Here is an 18,137-nt window from a genome sequence, read left to right as displayed (position 1 = left end):
GATTTGTTGTTCCTTTCTCTCTCGAAATTTACTATATATTTTTTAACATATACTAAAGCGCTACACCTTATGGAATGGGCAGCGACTTTTATATTCGGGTACTGGTCCCGAGTACTGTGCAAAGAAGGTACTACATTAATCTTCCAGGGATCTGTTCAATTGCTATCGCTTGAAGAAACCTTTGCATCGCCTACACATTTTCATCTTCGTGTTGGCAGTTGTCCATGTGATATTTTACGCGACAATGATGGTTCTTAGAGGGTTGAAGGTAATGTAGTGTCTCTGCAATACCTATCATAGATATGTTATATATCCATCATTGACCCACCAGCGTCAAGCCCGGTCAAAACTCATAGCAATCTTCATTATATATAGATACGCGAATGGAAAAAGTGGGAGGAATCAATCGAACCACGACGGTTGAAACCGGGAAAAAGTTCTTGATTGCCAAGTGCCCAAGTATCTATTTTTGGGTCTCCAAAGAATATTATCGGATAAGAAATGCATGTCTTCCTCGGTGAGCACCGAGTAACATTGTACAACGAGAACATCCAATGCACCATTTGGAGTGCTAACAACATTTTCTCTTTTCGATCTACAGCTCACCGGTTTCGTAAAACCAGCACATGCTCACCGTTAGCTAGAGTTTTTCAGGCAGTAGGATATTGGAGAAAATCGGTTGTTATAAGCTAGATTGTGAGTAGAAGTATTTGTTTTTTGTGATGCTGTAAAGTTTCATACAAATCCTCATGATTAGTTTGAAGATCACTACGACCAATACAGAAAAGGCTTCGTTGAATATATCACTGCGAAGGTTTTGCCATATATCCCAGAAACACACAGTGAACACATGTTGCATTATTGAAGAACGTTTTGGATATCTTCATTGAACTTGGGATGGGGGTAATGGATATATTGCTATGCAAACGACTTTGAAGCGACCTTTCTTCTTGATACTTACGCTAATTATGATGGGAAGGGCACTAAGTGGATTGAAGAAGATTCTGTGCAGAGTCTTCGAGTACATGTTGAAGATTCAAATGTGTTTGAGACAAGAGAAGGACGGGGTTTCTCATTACTTGCATTCTAGCGTGAGAAAAGAACCTCGATCATACTCTACCTTCACCGCTTCTTTCCGTTAGTCGATCAACTTTCATGATCCCAAACCCCAACTTGAAGCCTTCTGTTATAAGCTCTTCCCCATATACGGGTATTTAAAACCTCAATCTCAATTGGGTATATTTTTTTTATTAGAATTTCTTGGTTTTGTATTCCTTCACTTAACTTTAGAGTTCCGAATTATTTTGTTGCACCCAATTGATTTGCTACATGTTTGATTCTTTATTTGACTTTGTGTTTGAAAATTTGAAGTTCTAAAATCTAATTAGTTCTACTAATAAATTAGTTTGACGGTTAATAGTTGCTTGAGGAGTTTTAAATTTTGTGTAGTTATACCATAAAGGCAAAAACCCATAGATAATCGTGTGGTTAGTATCTTGGCCAAAAGATTTTGATCATACTATTGTCTGTTTGAGTACTAATTAGTTGCCCATCGATGCTACAAAACATATATTGAGTTTGGATTTGGTCTTTATTCTATTAAGTTGTTATTTTTTTAAACTTCGCATTTTTTTTTTACCCGAAGATTTGTGAGGAATAGGTGCTTCACATGTGCGACATGGACTTGATTGATTATTTGACATCACCTGTAACAACTTCTCGGCTGCTCAACAGCGTTTGGGATCAATTGATTGAAACAACAGGTTGAGGTACTTTATCGGTTTTGTGGTTTACCTTATATTGGTTAAGATTAGTTGGAACTTTTTAGTGATCAAGATGTAATATTGGTACCTCAACTCGTGCTATATATCCAAACCATTTTATAACGAGAAAAAATATATAAAAACCCGGTTTAGCCATTTGCAAATAAATGTTCAAGAGATTGGCTTTTCATTTTTCATTCAAGAGATAGCAACAGATGGTTGTCATTGCAATGCAATGGAAGTCAAAGACGTTGGTAGCGAAAGACACGCATTTACTTAAGATCATCTTTGTAGGTATGAGCAATGTTACTTAATTTGTATGTTGATTGTTGATTTTGCCTTAATTTATGTTTTGATGCAAAATGAAGTTGGAATCGCTTTGGTTTGGTGGGGTTGAGATAAATTACCTAAGATCATGTTTCTTCTTTTTGTTGACTCTCCCATCCTCTTCATCAGCAATTCTTATTTTTTGAAGTCTCACATTTAGTTCAAAGGTTCGTTCAGCAACCTTGGGCCATTTCTTATCTTCTCTTCTTTTTTAATATATTTATTTGGGATTTTTATGGTTCTCCAAATATTTTTTCACGGGGTTTTGAGTTCACTAAGAGTGATTTGGGGATTTCTTTGCAATTTTAGAGCCAAGTTATGTGTTTTTTGACATTTTGGATCTTCTTTATGATATTGAGTTTTTAGGAATTGCAATGGGAATTTGCGTTGCTTCAATGTACAACTAAAGGTATCATCCACATCATTCTCTTCTTTTAACGTTAATATAGCTTAGTGTTAACGATAAGGTAGCTATCGTCGTAAATCCCATATATTGTCTAATGTATCAAAAAACAGAATGCTCTCAGATAAAGAACTTTAAACAATATCATATTGGATTTACAGTTAAATTGTTCGTTTTGGATAACTCAGGTTGTTTGAGTGGTAAATGAATACACTCATTTCCACTTTTGTTTTGCATTTGTTTCATAGGCCAGTTCTATTAATTAGTTGCACTGATTATATTGAAGCAAAACATAATTGATAACAGGATTTGGGATAAAATTGTCAATTAGAAAATAATGTTGTATCTCATATCAAATTTAAACGTAGTAATTAATGAATAGAAACTTTTTTTTTTTTGTTTCGAATGATATTTGTTATATGACAGTGGAGTTCCAAATGCAGGTAGTTGCATGAAGTAAAAGTTTACCACACTAATCGATTTAATATATTATGAGACAGTTCTTACTCTTAGGCTTGGGATTTCATTAATGGATGTGAAGAAGTAGGATGTAACATTCATTTTCCAGCAGCTAAAAACATATTGGTAAATAGAGGAGCAATTTGCAAAAGGACGCAAGACCTATGCTTTTTAATTATGACTTATGAAGATTGACTATACTTGAAATTAAACAATATATATCTTCCACCTTTGCATTTTTACGTCAGCTCTCTTGGAGGTGCTGCAATGTTTAAGGTAATCAATAAAATAGGAATTGAGGTCAGAGTAGTGAGGTTGCATGAACATATATGTTGTTTAACTCACGTACATACACCTAATATGGTACTACTTTCATTTTTGTCCATACTTTCAGCTAATTTGTTGCGTGATTATACATATTTTCTTAATTTGTTCATGACAGACTATTTTCAAGTATTTTTTTCATCTATACAAGATGTTGTCAACAAAATTTGAACCAGTTAAAAAAAAATGTTACATAAAAAACGATTTAGCATAATTGGGATTTCCGTTCTTAGGATGGGTTTAGTATAAGTTAGATTCAAATTAAATGGTCTGTTTTCTAATTGATCCTCCAGGATTTAATTTATAAAAAACTCCTATTGATCTGTCAAATAAATCAGGATTCAAAGTAATAGCAAAATCAATCAGAGACATACGAGACAAAGCACTGACATCACAGTCATCACAGGTAAGGGCAATTTTTCTTTTGTCTCACTATCGGTTTGGTTTCTCATCTTCTTTTACAAGATTTACTCATTTGTAATTTTTATATGAAACAACTATTAATATATGCAGGTTTGCAACTCTTGCTATGGTAGTTGTTTGTATATAGGTTTGCAAGCAGTGCTCCTATGCACTTCACTCTAATCTGGTACAATTTTTATGTTATAGTTACTATAATCATAATAATGTGGTTGCACCATAGATACTTAAACTTTATAGCTTTCATTTGTGGTGTGAGTGCTAATCATTAAGCAATAGTGATTTCATCATAGCTGAGTTCTCTAAGTTGGAACTATGCATGGTATGTATCAGTGCAGCTAAAGAGATAGATATGTTGTAATGTCAAATTAATTATTATTTTCATACTGGCATTTCTGTCTTACTTCAATCCCTTTACGCAAGTACATAAAGTGGATAGAACTGAAAATAAACGACTAGAGTCCATTTACACAAATATATAGACAAGAGGGTTAGTTCATGTTCAGCCACTATAATTTGTTAACATGTGTATCTATACTAGCAAAATGAGTGTGTCATGGACGTGAAGTGCTAATGTTTGTTCCTTACTTGGACTCATCTTTGTTCATCATGATTTGTTTGTAAAGTTGAAAAGGGTTCATAGATTAACTCACGTACATACCTGATTGCGTCTCAATTAGGTCATTGGTGAGTTTTGATAAGATTTCATTTTGAGAGTCAATTTTCTTTTACCCGCTGATCGAATGCATTTTGTTTTCTTAAATGGTTAAAAAATAAATAGAACTTGGTACATAGACAATGTAATAGACAATGCATATCATGCCTTATGATGAAGGAAAGTCAGTGGCAAATTCACTAGCTAGACAATGTAATAGACCATGCATATGTGTTATGTTTTCTTTTTAATCGTTATGAAAATATACACCCTTTTATCACAATTATGATAAAAAAAAACACTTGGATCCTTATTGCAGGACAAGGATATTGTTGCTGGTATTGTTTTTTTCTTGCAAATCATTCTTTCTAAATTTTCAATGAGATTTTGAGTTTTGTAATTTACTTACAAGGAAACAACCTTGATGACTATAAGAACCTAGATTAGAAGCTTTGGAGAATATCCCTACAGAACATAAAGGTGAGTTGAATGATTGGTGCCATTAATAGATAATGATGGAGAGGGAAAGAGTATGTGCGTGACAGGAGGTGGAGGGTATCAAACATCGTGGTTGGTCAAGTTGCTCCTATCTTAAGGTCAGAGACCCAAGTACAGACTCTCTTTCCCCTCGACTTAGTGCTAATAATACACTACACATGCAAATTCTCTTCCTCAAAGATTAAAAAGTCAGTTTTTACTTTGGTTTTCGGGGTTGCCAATTAATTGAAATTGTGTTTTGGGCTTTTCACGTATGCAAATTCTAAAGTTGATTCAAATGACCAATGTCCAAAGAAGTTATTCGAAGTTATTGTAAGATTATATTACAATCAATAATTGTACTTTGCAGCCGTTCCATTTTATTTCATTTGCATTCACAAGACACAGTAAAGTTTTAATTTCTTTTTAATTTCATTATTATAGTTGGATTCATCATTGTTTGCGATTAAGTTCTTAAAAGTGAGTCTCCCGTGTTCTCTTTGACCTTTCAGTCTTAATACATAAAGTTCTTGCTGGTAAGTATCTAAGAGTGTGCAACGACTTAGTAATATCAATTGTCTTTCGGAAAATTTATCTTCTCTTTTTTGTAGCCCTAAAATTCTGTTTGTTTTTCTTAACTTAACATTGATTCTTCTGACTTTATAGGGATTGTTGCTGCAGTTATTATTATTCCCTGATGGGGAGAAGCTAATCCGATCCCTTGAAAAAGGTATTTATGAAACTATCCTTGAAAAAGATACTGAATCCCAAACTCGATCTTTTCCTGTTTTGAAATCATCTAATATAGATTATCTAATTATATTCTTCCATCGGAAATGATACTCATTGTTTGCATCACATATTTGTGAATTAGCAAGAATTTTGAGTGGGGACAAGGGTGAATTGAATCATTGCCGGTTGTTTCCATTTTTAATTTTTAATTTCTTTCCTATGAGTTGATTGGGACATTATTCTTTTTACTTGAATTTTGAGGGCTTTGCAAATTTCTTATGCTTACTGGAACATGTATTGTTAATTTTGTGGTTGCGGAAAAAGATATGTCACGGGGACCCTTCTTTCAATTAGGTGCATTTCAGTTTTATTATCCCTTCACAGATTCATGTGTTGAGTGTTATTTAATGAGAGTGGGGAGCCAGATATAGGGAGTTAATTAGTAGAAGTACGTCCACTCCAACAAATGGTTTGTAGTCTTTTTTAAGTTATTGGTCACTTTAGTTTGCCCTCATGATATAGGTTGGCTGACAATGAAAGACCTTCATATATTGTTTTGATACCGCAAGAAATACTTCATGATACCTTAACAATGTAATTTAATGCTCCTTTCAAATTGAAAGCTTACATAGTGAGGCGGCCTTGATAATTCTGACCAAGCCTTTGTCTGTTGTACATAAAGAATTCTTATTGAGCTAACTCTCTGACATACATGATACCATTAGAGGGTATGAAGGACTTGAATTTAGGATTGGTTGCAAAGAAAATAAAATTTGAATATGTTGCCTATTTCTATCCTACTAATATGATGGCTATTTTTCAGAGAAAAAAATAGTAGTGCCCAGAAAAGGATTGGCATAAAAGTGATTGAACAATCAAATTAAAGATGTGTTAATATTGATAGCCTAGCTTAAAGTAAACTTGGGTTAGCTGGCTTTGGTATACAGACATAGTTCATCATGTGTTATTCTACAAGTTCTCTGGTGTGATTCCCAATTCTCTGTTGTTGGCAGTAATAGAGTGTTGAAGTTGCTCTGGGGATAAAGGCTTCGATAGGCTATGGGTAGAATCAGATTCGGTTGTAGCAGTCGGTTCTTCATACTTGCCATGGTTCATTAAGCCTGGGTGAAAGACCTACAAACAAAGATTGAACATCCGCATTGTGTCTAAAATTAGGGATTGAAGCAATTTTTGTTGCGCATAACTAAGCATGCTACCAACTTATAAATTCAAGTTATTGTTCTCAATAAAGGAAGACTCAATGGCTAAATGTCTAGGAGTTGCACTTTAGAAAGTAATTAAGAGAAAGCGGTGTTCATAGCTACAACATTTCAACTGATGTCCTTAAGTTCAAATAATTTGGTGCCTCTGCACACAATTATATTGGACCTCTTATAACATCTTCATCGTCTGTTATTGCAATCTTGGTGATTAGGATATGATGGTGGCTGTAAAAAAATTTTGTATTCGTCTTTACTTTTGTTTATCATTTTGTTTGTGTATGTACGCGTGAGTGCTATCAAATTTTGGGAAACTTTCATAGTGAACTTCATTTCATCTTTGTAATTCTATTATTGTACTAATGGAAGGTTCTTTGTTTATAGGAAGCTTTGTACTGTGGCAACTATCTTTGACGGCATTGATGTCTATTTAAGTTTGAAAATCATTTCATTGGACTGATAGTAATAAACTAAGAGTAGTCATATTTCATGAACAAATTAATTTAACCGAAAGCGTTCAAAGTGATATTACTTGTTGTTTTCTCCAATAACATTCAAAGGATTGGGATCACAATTAAGTCGAATAATAAAATCTCATAATACATTCATGAATTTTCATAATTGTAACCTAAAAGTTAGGCCTTCATCTTCTAAACCTTCTATTCCCCACTTTGAACTTTAAAGAAGTGAAACACACCAAAAACCATTTCAGATCTCTTATAACTCCCATTAAAAAAAGTAGAACATCTTAAACACTTCTTATGAGTCTTTTTTCAGTCTACTATTTAAATAATGCACTGAAAAATGGAATTGGGAAACCCAAACTTTGTCCCTCATACCCGCCATTTCCCAAGACCTCATGAACATTTTTTTATCCTCCCATCCCAATATTTATTGTAGAACCAATGACATGAAGCTAGGAGATCGCTTTGCTAATTCGCATTAAGGTAATACTCTGTATTTGGGTTTTGGAGTTTAAACTTGCTGTAGAGGTTTGAGATTTTGTTAATTGGGGTAGCGACATTTTTCCTTCCCATTGATTATCATTAACGTGGATAGATTTTAATTTGATCCTATTATATTAAGTTCAATTCTCTGACCTAGGAGTATCATTTCAATTGTTAATGTCGCAGGGTGGTGGTAGTAAAGGGACTCAAGGAGATATTTGATTGGCGGCAGCTTGCCACGTTTGGCATGAACCTTAAACCACATGTAGCAGGTATTACTTCTTCATCAGGGCATTGATTTACAACACGTAAACAGATACCTTATTTATTAGTAGATGGATGGATTTTTGCTTTGTACAGATTTTGTTCTTATTTTGGATAATATGCTTATTGTGAAAGTTGCCTTGGTTTGGTTTTTTTTCATTTATTAGAAGGTACCTTAACAACATAAGTTGCAAGGGGATTGTAAGTTAGTGTAGGTGCCTTGACAACTTAAGTTATCATAGTATGCACGGTAAGGACATTGATTAATTAGAAATGCACGTTGGAAACATTGGAGTAATAGTAATGGCATGGACACAACACACAGATTACTAAATTTTTCTAAGGATGTAAGCTTTTGTTTTTTTTTCCCCTAATTTTTTAAAATTTTCTTTCAAACCATGGTGACCCTTTCAAACCAGTTTTCAAGTTTGATAGTATCACTTGGTAAAATCTAATAAGAGTGTTTACTTTTTATTATTGTCTTTTATTTCCTGCTGTTGTTTACAATTGTTCTTTTCACTTATGGTATCCCATTTCAGTTGTAAGTGTCAGCTAGATTAGTTGGTAAAACCTTTTAGGTGATAATACTGTAGGTCCGGGTTCAAACCCCATTTGCACTCTATCGAAGTTACTAATCTCTTTAGAAACAGGCATGCCCACAAATTTTGTAGGTGCTAACGCAAGCAAAGCTCTTCTATTCATTGGATAGGGAACTTAAAGATATATTACTGTTAGAGCTACTACAAGTTGCATAATGTCTCTACTCACAACTTAATTCATTGGAAAAATGAGACTAACAAATAATGTAGCCGGCAAAGTAGAATGGAAGTTGTTACTTTTCGAAGGGATGCTTTCGACAAGCAAAGAAAACTATTTACAAGACTTCCAACTCTTTCAACTGGGTTTGGTGACCATAGATAGTATTTTTGTTCATGTAAAAAAAAAATATTCTACTACTACTTGTTAGAGCTGTGGACAAGATGTCAAGTGGTGCAATACTCAATGAAAAAATGTTAGGTAATTCTCGAGATATTAGTAGAAAATCCGAATTTTTATTTAGCAGGATTTAGGAAACCAAATGGATATATTTTATATGCTTAACTTACAAGTTATAATGCCCTCGGGGCTTACCTTCGATGCCAAATGTAGATGCCAAATAGAAAAGATAATGATTGTGTGAAACAATTAGGTGCTACATTCTTGATAAGATTCTGAGTCTGAAAGCATTGTTCAAGTAACCTTTTAGTGTAGTTGTAGGTATATAGTAGTTGATCTCTCTTTAAACTTTTTAGAGTAGTCACTTTGTTGTTTATCCTGCTAACTCCCCTTATTTTTATTGCTTTAAGTGCACAAAAATTGAAATCAGGAAAACTACAATAGCTGTCAAGCCCATTTCTGAGAAAAATATTAAGAATATTCGAGGGTATGCATATCTTTTGAAACTAAAATTGTGTGCACCATTTAATTTAGTTAATCACAATGGGTATTTGTTCATTTTGCCATCGACGCACCACTTCTCACACTTTCCAAACAATAACCAAGTGCCATATCCTAATACAAATGCAGGTACAATAGATCAAATATCCTATACCAATAAGAAAGAGGATTTATATAGATTATAGAAAAAATCAAAATGCATAATTTGGGGAGGTTTAATATAGATTATAGAAAAAACCAAAATGCATAATTTGGGGAGGTGTTAATAATTTGGATTAAAATGAAGGAGAAAGTAACAAATGGGGGGAGGTTTCTCTAATTTACAAACTCACCATATTTTTTAGGAGTCTTTAATATTTATTTGTTAAGAAAATAGAGGCATATGGTGAGAAGAGAGAAAATGCGCGAGATCATAACAGGTAATTAGTTCAAGAGAGAAGACTTGTTTTTATTTATACAACTCCATCAAAAGATACACGAAAGTGTTTACCATCTCTTTAGTAATTTGTCAAAATTTTGGATGGTGGTCTTCAAATTTTTTGAAATCATTGAATTTGAAATCCTACAAGTACTACAAACACATTATGAGGTGAAAGTTTATATCCATATGCTGTCATTTTCTCAATGAATTACAAAACATAATTTTTTTGATTATTAGTACAAATTTAAATAATTACTAAATTGGAAAGAATATTTAAAATAGTCTATGATTCATATTCAACATTAACTGGAGTTCTATTTGTCATGTGGGTAAGACAGTTGTGAGCAACAACACAAATTCATTAACAAGGCACAGAGATAAAGAAATACTAAAATGTAGTATTGGGTAGTTAACTCAAATGTTGCCCTTGGAAAGGCAGTACGAAGATCTCAGCTCAAGTTCATTGACACGTTTTAGGATGGACAAGAAAAGAACATTAGTATAAGGTTCTTGAGCTGAAAGGTTAGTTAAGCATGCATTTAGACATTGACACATTAAGACCAAGTTTGGGAGCCTAATAGAAAGATAAATTTATATCGAGCATTTTTGTTTTTCCTTTTGATAAAACTTGCCGGAAGAAATGATGAATAGGGTTTATAAGGATCAACCTTTAAACCTTTTTTTTATTCATAGATGTAAATGTATAACACCCCCTAATTCTTATTGAACAAATTGAAGAAAGAAATTATATTGTTCATTTTTCACACAAAGAAAGTATATGCTTCCTTCATTGAAGAATCTATCCTAAAATAACCTCTCAAACAACTTGGTTTACATATAAGCTATCATAGGCAACAAATACGTTTTTAGTTAGTTAGGGATCTACTTCAAAGTGTTGGACACTACCTAATTGTTTACAATTCTATAGAGGCTTAGGACTCTTAGAAGCTTCTTTCTCAAAAGATAACATCTATATAATTTGTTATCAAATTTTTGTAATGAAAAAATAAGTGTTTTTTCTCTGCTTGCTCTTTTGTTTTCGATATGACACCGGGTATATGTATAGGGTTTGTCTAACTATATATTGTCATTGTTGCATTGTGTATAATAGGACTGGCTCTTGCTCATTATGGATTTGGATTTTAGCACTAATGCACCAAAGACTTTGCAGGTTAGTGTTTGGCCTCTCTACCTCTAACACAAAGGGAATGAATCCATAACAACTCTCCACTCAAAGGTTTTTCTTCACGTAAGATTTAGAATAAATTTGCACATTTTCCTAAGTTATACATATACACTAGGGTCACCCAAGAAAAACAAATCAGGGCGCTAAAATTATGGTTCCTATCTAAGATTCACACTTTCAAAGAACTATCATTAGATACCTATGTATAACTTGGAACATTGTTATATTATGGAACTAGGATAACTTACTCTAGAGGTTGCACCTTATATATAATTTATGTACTATATTACCACACAAAATTTATTAAATGTGATGAAGTTGTTGTAGTGTAGTGGTCATCATGCTTGCTTTACACGCAAGATGCCTCCATTCGAACCACGTATTTAACTTTTTTTTGATATAGGTGTACGTAAGGAAAGAATGTTTCCTTATGATATGTATTTAGCATTGAATCATAGTGTTATAGAAATTGCATGTTTGAGACTTTTGAATCTAATGTGATCCAGAGAACCAAAGCTCATTCAAAATTTTGTTGAAGATCACGATTCACTAGCTAATAGTTCATTCAATATGGTATTAAATGTATAACTGGTATGTTTTTTTTTTTTTTTTTTTTCTCCGTGTCTAACATAATATGCCTAACTGGGTCTGTTTTGATCGCCCTAATAGTTATAATCAATGTCTTTGCAAATCTTTGACAATGTCAACTCTTTAGAGCGATGATGAATTAACAATTGTATATATATTAAGTTTTTCCCTTCATTTGAATCTTTGCCCTATTATTTAGAAAAAAAAATGCATAGATGGGTAACAAACTATACAAGAAATCAAACATTGGTGTATAAACTTTTTTTTTTTAGCAAATTTGGGTACGAAGTGTACCATGTTTTGCAACGTTGGGTTGTTTTCACTTCCGTCAAGTTTTTCACACATGTCAAGTTTTTTCATACGTGTCAAATTGCCACTAGATAGCCACATAGGAAAATAAGTGACACATAATTAGAGAAAAAGAAAAAAAAAACTTGACACGTGTGAAAAAATTGGACGGAAGTGAAGCAGAACCCAACGTTGCAAAACGTGGTACACTTCGTTACCCAAATTTGCTAAAAAAAAAAGTTTATATACCAATGTTTGATTTTGTGTATAGTTTGTTACCCATCTATGCATTTTTTTTTTTTTATTATTTACTAATAATACAACATAGAGTTTGGTAATTCACAAAGACAATTTTGTGTCCATGCTCGACTTTGTTTGGCTTTGCAATTTGAATTTAAGAATTGACGGATGTCATAGTTATTAAGACCGGTAACCAAGTAATCTCAATTGTAAAGTTGCTTTGAGAAGATGGGACGCAAAATCAATTTATGTTATGTGAGTGAGTGTCGATATTTAGGCGTTATAACATTATTATATTTTGTTATGCAGAGTAGTAATCACTGATCTACATTGATAAATCTTATATTCTTATATTGTTGTTCAGTAGTTTATGAATATTTGAAGACTTCACAAAGTTAGTTGCTTTCTTCCAGTTAGATGTAGATGATTGTTCTGCACCTGCTGACACGACTTCTCTGCCCTGAATGGAGAAGATGAGTTGGACAAAACCATATTGTACAAGATCATGCAGGTCAACGACTTTGGACATGGCAGAAGGACCAATGATTCAAGTACGTAAATAACTGTAAAATCTATAACTTTTACCTATGTATCTTATGGTTATTGAATCTATTATCAGCTTTCTCATCTATATTTATTTGTCCCATACTTTCATAGTTTTCATTTCAAAAAGCTACTTCACATCGTTAGTGTAAGTGTATTAATGCATATAATTAGAATGTGGTTCGTACAAGTATTGAGGTGAAGTTAATGATGATGTTTGTGGTGGCTTTTGTTATTTGAGTATCATCAAAATGGAGAATTTTTAGACTTCAACTCATATAGGATCCATACATATATAAGTTCACAATATAGAGGTTTCTTTGTGTAGGACAAAAAATCCTTAAGAAAAGGGAAAAGAAGGATGGGAAGGACTTGACATTTGATAATCAAAAGAATGGAAACCAAAGTAACACTAAGGACTAGGACAAGCTACACATAAAAAAAAGAAGAAAGTGTAACGATCCTCAGATTTATGTGAATTATTGTATATTTGAGAATTGAAACCCTCAACCTAAAAACTTGAGATGCAAACTTGCTTACCACATACTGAAGGCATCTAATTGGATAATCAGCTAAGACCATAGAAAAAAATATTTCTCTCATCAATTATAAACTAATAATATGCTTTGTTCTAAAAAGAAACAAAACAGCCTTAAAAGTAGAACAATGTCATCAATTAATTTTTTACATGTTAGTAAATATTGTTTGTCTTCTTCACAATTGGAGTTTAGATTTTGGTTGACATATTTACTAGCTTAGAAAAAAAAATAAGTAGCAAATTGGAAGAGTAATGGGAGAGCAAAATACGAGAAAGATAGAGTAGCAGAAGAAAGTAGGAGAGAGACAAGATATTACGTAAGAGAGAGAAAGTGTGTGCACTGGACTAATGAATACTACTTTCTTAATCCAAATATTAAAAGTTAAGTAGATTATTCGTTTATGTGCTAATAAACCATTGGAACAAATAGCCAAGATCCCACCTCTTCCAATTGTGCATAATGTCAACTGATCGATAATTAGAAGATCATACCAATTATTTTATGTGAACTAATCCTGTTTAAATTATATGCCAATAGATACTTCGTTCTTGGGATTGGCAAATTTCTTCCCTTTGAAGAGGGCCATGATTGTACCTCTTTAACTTTGTTGCTATGTAAAGCTTCACAGTGGTTTTTGCATCTCCCTAATCTCCTCGAAAAGTCGGTATGTCAAACTTATTTTCAGGAATCACAATGCCGATCGATTGGGTGTGTATGATCAAGGGACTCTGGCTGAGTGCCCATTCTATATTCATAATGTCGTTCCTTCTCTCCTTGGTTTTGTTACTATTATGGTCTAGCTTGGGAAGATTGTTTGCGTTATTTTCTGCAGGCTGCAGCTTCTCTAGAGATTGAGAGCTTGCTTGAGTTAGCATGGCAGAGGGTGAAAGACACCGCAGCAAACTTTGTTTAATAGTAACAAAATGAAACAAATTATTGGCACTAGGAACTTTGATCAATTAATTTACTGTATGAGTTTCAATATGGTTTGGTAGCAAGATTTTTTATACATAATAATAAAATGAAAAAAATTATATAAAAAGGGTCCCCGTTCGTTGAATGGGTTCAAAAAGGAAAGGAACTTAGAATGGTACCCTTTGTGCATTGAACAAAAAGAAGGCTATGGTGCCCAATAGTTCCATGGACACACTGTTTGGAAGCCTCCGAGTTATGTAGCTCTACCCATAAAAGTTTAGGAAGGTATAGATCGACATAATGCTCTCTTCATTTGGATTTCAATTTAAGAATCAGCCGGTAGTGTATTTGGAGTGCTTGGGTTTAGCTAAAATATTTTCTTCTGCTCGAGGTATATATACATACCATTGCTATGATAGCTGATATGTTTTCTACATCTATTTTGGTTTTGCTTTGCGTGTTAGAATGTTAATTTAAACTGTCAATTTGGCATTATAAGCTCCATTGATTGATTATCAGTATTGACAGGGTTTAATTGATAAGAAAAGATGTTTGCACCAAAGGCAAATGCATCATAGGATGTAGAGTGAAAGATTTATGTATCGTATCACCAAGGAGATCGAGCATATTGTTCCCTTGCACTTCTAATATGTGGTTTAAAGATAATATGACTTTACATTATTAAGTTTAAGATATAATTTGTATTATGTAATTAGTTTAAAGCAAGATACTAACATTTGATTATATTAACATCTCTATAAACTCTACATGGTCATTGGAATTAAAACATGCCAATGGTTATATACAATAGACTGTGTGAGTTGAGTTTTAAAAATTTCAACAACCCTTTTTTACACAAACTATGGGTCTTAATGAGTAGAATCTACTTGATAGGTCTCTTTTGCCCTATTGAACCACGAACCACTTATGAGCTTTTCCAAAACATCGAGAGAAAGAAAGGAGGAAAACATTAGGTTAATGTTGCAACAAGCATTATAACTAATGTATGATGAAAAATAGCAATACACATCTTTTGTTTGGAGGAACACTTTATACAAGATCTCTTTTTGGAAAAAAAAAATAAAAGCAATTGTAACATACCGTGTAACATATTGTTCATATATCCTAGAGAAGGTGATTTAACCCCTTGGGAACTATTAAAATGCCTATATTTTGGTTATGTGTATTCTTATTTGAGAATGAAGCACCAAATGTTAGCTATACACAAAATTCTGATTAGTGATTACAACCAATATTCGCCCTTCCATGTATGAGGATTCACAATTTTATTCCTTTCTTGCAGGTTACATGATAAATTCTCCAGGTTGTGTATAATAATATTTTTGGAAGAGAATCCCTTCCCAAATATATGTGCGGTGCGCTACCATATATGCCTCTAGATCAAGGATCAACCTATGGAGCACACTTTTTGAATAGTGAGGGGTTGATGAACGACATTCATAATTGGTAGAAATATAGATGCTTGATTGAGGGTTTTGCATAACAGGCCATGGATCCATGATCATAGAATGGGGTGGAAACTATGCCATCTAAGTCGACTATGATTTAAATTGGTCGACGTGGCTTGGCAAGTTTCATTAGCTATAAGTCCCCATCATAAGTTCATCTAGAAGTACTATCATTTGGAAAAACAAATTAACAAATGTATGAATATATTGGAAATGATGTTATAAGTAACAATTTTTAATCCCTTTTGTTATTATTACTTAAATCTCATATATAATATTTTAACTACTTAGTATGCTATTTTATTGTTTATTACTTTATTATTTCTTACCTTCGATTCATTTTTCTCTTGCATAATTAGCTCATGCCTCATGGTAATCCTGACTATTAACAATAATGCTTAGATGTGTTTGAGTTTATTCTATCGAAGCAATAACCAATATTTTACTTTGAGGTTATTCTTTCCAAACAATAACAAACTTTATACTTCGGCTTAGCTAACAAATTTTAGTGGTAACTATGATTATAGTGTTTGTCTTTTTTGTTATTTATATAGTTATCAGTAGAGCCTTTGTTTTGGTGCGAGTAAGGTTACTGAATAAATATAAATGCATATTGTGAATCAACGGGCATTATAATTCAGCATGATTACTTCATATAAGGGTTACTGAATAAACATAATATGCATATTGTGAATCAATGGACATTAAAACTCACCAAGATTACTTCATATTTTGACAAGATCTTACTCTATAATTCTGTGTGATATTTGGAGACATTTCCTTGGGTTGAAAACAAATACCTAAATTTTGTAAGTATGCAATATGGGCTAAGTTTGTAAATCAAAGGACTTTGGGCTGAGATATTACTTGAACTAATTTTGTAAGTATGCAGTATGGGCTTTGTTTGAAGTGGGCTTACTTCAAAATGAAAATTCAATAGGCTTTATTTGAGTTGGACATTAGTGACGTTACTTCCCATGGAAAATCCAAAAGGTAGGGCATTTTATCAAATTTGGCCTTTAAATGAACTATGGGCTTTAGTTAGTTGTATAAGTAGAAGTTGGGCTTCACAAAAATAAACTGCAAAGAAAATATTGAAAATTAAAAAAAAAAAAAAAAAACTATTTGTTTAATAGATTTTTTTTTTTTAAATATACAAAAAATTAGACTTCAAAAAAATATGAAGAGGTAAATTTCAAAAAAATTGTAAAAGTAAAAATAAATTAATATCACTTTTAGTATCTTCATGCAAAAATTGATTTTATGTTTTTTAGTATCTTCATGCAAAAATTGATTTTATTTAACGGACTCCGTTACCATTGAATAAAAAAAAACAGTCTTTTAGTCTATGGTCAATAAATTTACTGTATGAGTTTCAATATACTTTGGAAATAATATTTTTGATCAATAAATTTACTGTATGAGTTCAATATACTTTGGAAATAATATTTTTAATACATAATAATAAAATTTATAAAAACGGTCTCCGTTCGTTGAACGGGTCCAAAAATCTAGTATTTATATTAAAACATGCATAATAGCATCCGGAGAATACATATAAACCTTCTTTGGTCCATATGATTTAGCCCAGTCAGCCAAACTCATTAGCCAAGAGTTTCCAGAAGTGAAATAAAAAATGAAAAAGAACTTAAAGAGGCATGAGTGCTTTCTAGAATTGCATTCCAGGTCCAATTTGAATTCTTTTCAAGCTCCGTCAGAATCCTAGTAACTTCTTTACTGGTGCCTTCAAAAGTAGCTTCCAATAAATGCTTCTGCCCAGCCAAGTTCACTGCAAACTCAGCTGCTAACAAATGTGCTTCATTATTTGATAAAGCTCTACTCTGTTGCGTAGCAGCAGCAATACATCCTCCATTCCAGTCTCTAATAATCACAGCAGACACACTTGTTTTCTTAGCACACATAAACAAGCTAGTGTAATTAACTTTAACCTTTCCGAAAGGAGGAGCAACCCAATTCTCCTCTGTGCAAGGTAAAACAACATCAAGAGAGATGTGAGATAGGTCACTATCTACAGCCGTCCACTCTTTCCAAGCAGAGAACTTCAAAAGGGGAAGTTTTTCCAAAAACAATTAGATCGTCAGCATAGAGCATATGTGAAACATTAGGTGCCCTCCTCGAGATCTTAATGCCAGAGATATCTTGTGCAGCTTGAGCCTGAAGAAGAAGTCTTGACAAGGCCTCGGTGAGAATGATGAAGAGATATGGGGACAAGGGATCCCCTTGTCTAAGTCCCCTTAAAGGTGTGATAGTCCTAAGGAGAGACTCATTCAACAAGACATTATACTTCACTGTAGATATGCAGAATTCCACTAGACTTATCCACTTGCTTGAGAAACCCAGTTTAACTATGATAGCAAGAAGAGCTCCCCAATCAACTCGATCATAAGCTTTCGACATATCAACTTTAAGAGCAAACAGACCCAATTTATTCTTCTTAGCCCTTTTTATCTTATGCACAATCTCATGAACCACTCTTATATTATCCCCAATAGATCTTTT

General features: G+C 33.0%; 1 long non-coding RNA gene across 2 annotated transcripts; it reads left to right on the top strand.

Annotated features, from left to right (window-relative positions):
• Positions 1 to 2,411: 2,411 nt before the first annotated feature.
• On the top strand, positions 2,412 to 4,920 carry LOC147522845 (uncharacterized). Of its 2 annotated transcripts, XR_015195657.1 has the most exons (4): positions 2,412 to 2,499; positions 3,615 to 3,682; positions 3,790 to 3,865; positions 4,764 to 4,920. It is a non-coding gene; the product is annotated as an uncharacterized LOC147522845 (long non-coding RNA). The 2 variants fall into 2 exon arrangements; XR_015195656.1 differs by having other exon boundaries at positions 3,790 to 4,920.
• The last annotated feature ends 13,217 nt before the right edge of the window (positions 4,921 to 18,137 follow it).

This window comes from Coptis chinensis, chromosome 1 (assembly GCF_015680905.1).
Source record: "Coptis chinensis isolate HL-2020 chromosome 1, ASM1568090v1, whole genome shotgun sequence".
In the NCBI taxonomy this organism is placed as follows: Eukaryota; Viridiplantae; Streptophyta; class Magnoliopsida; order Ranunculales; family Ranunculaceae; genus Coptis; species Coptis chinensis.
Note: the sequence above shows the minus strand (reverse complement) of the source record. Positions and strands in the feature narration are given on the sequence as shown.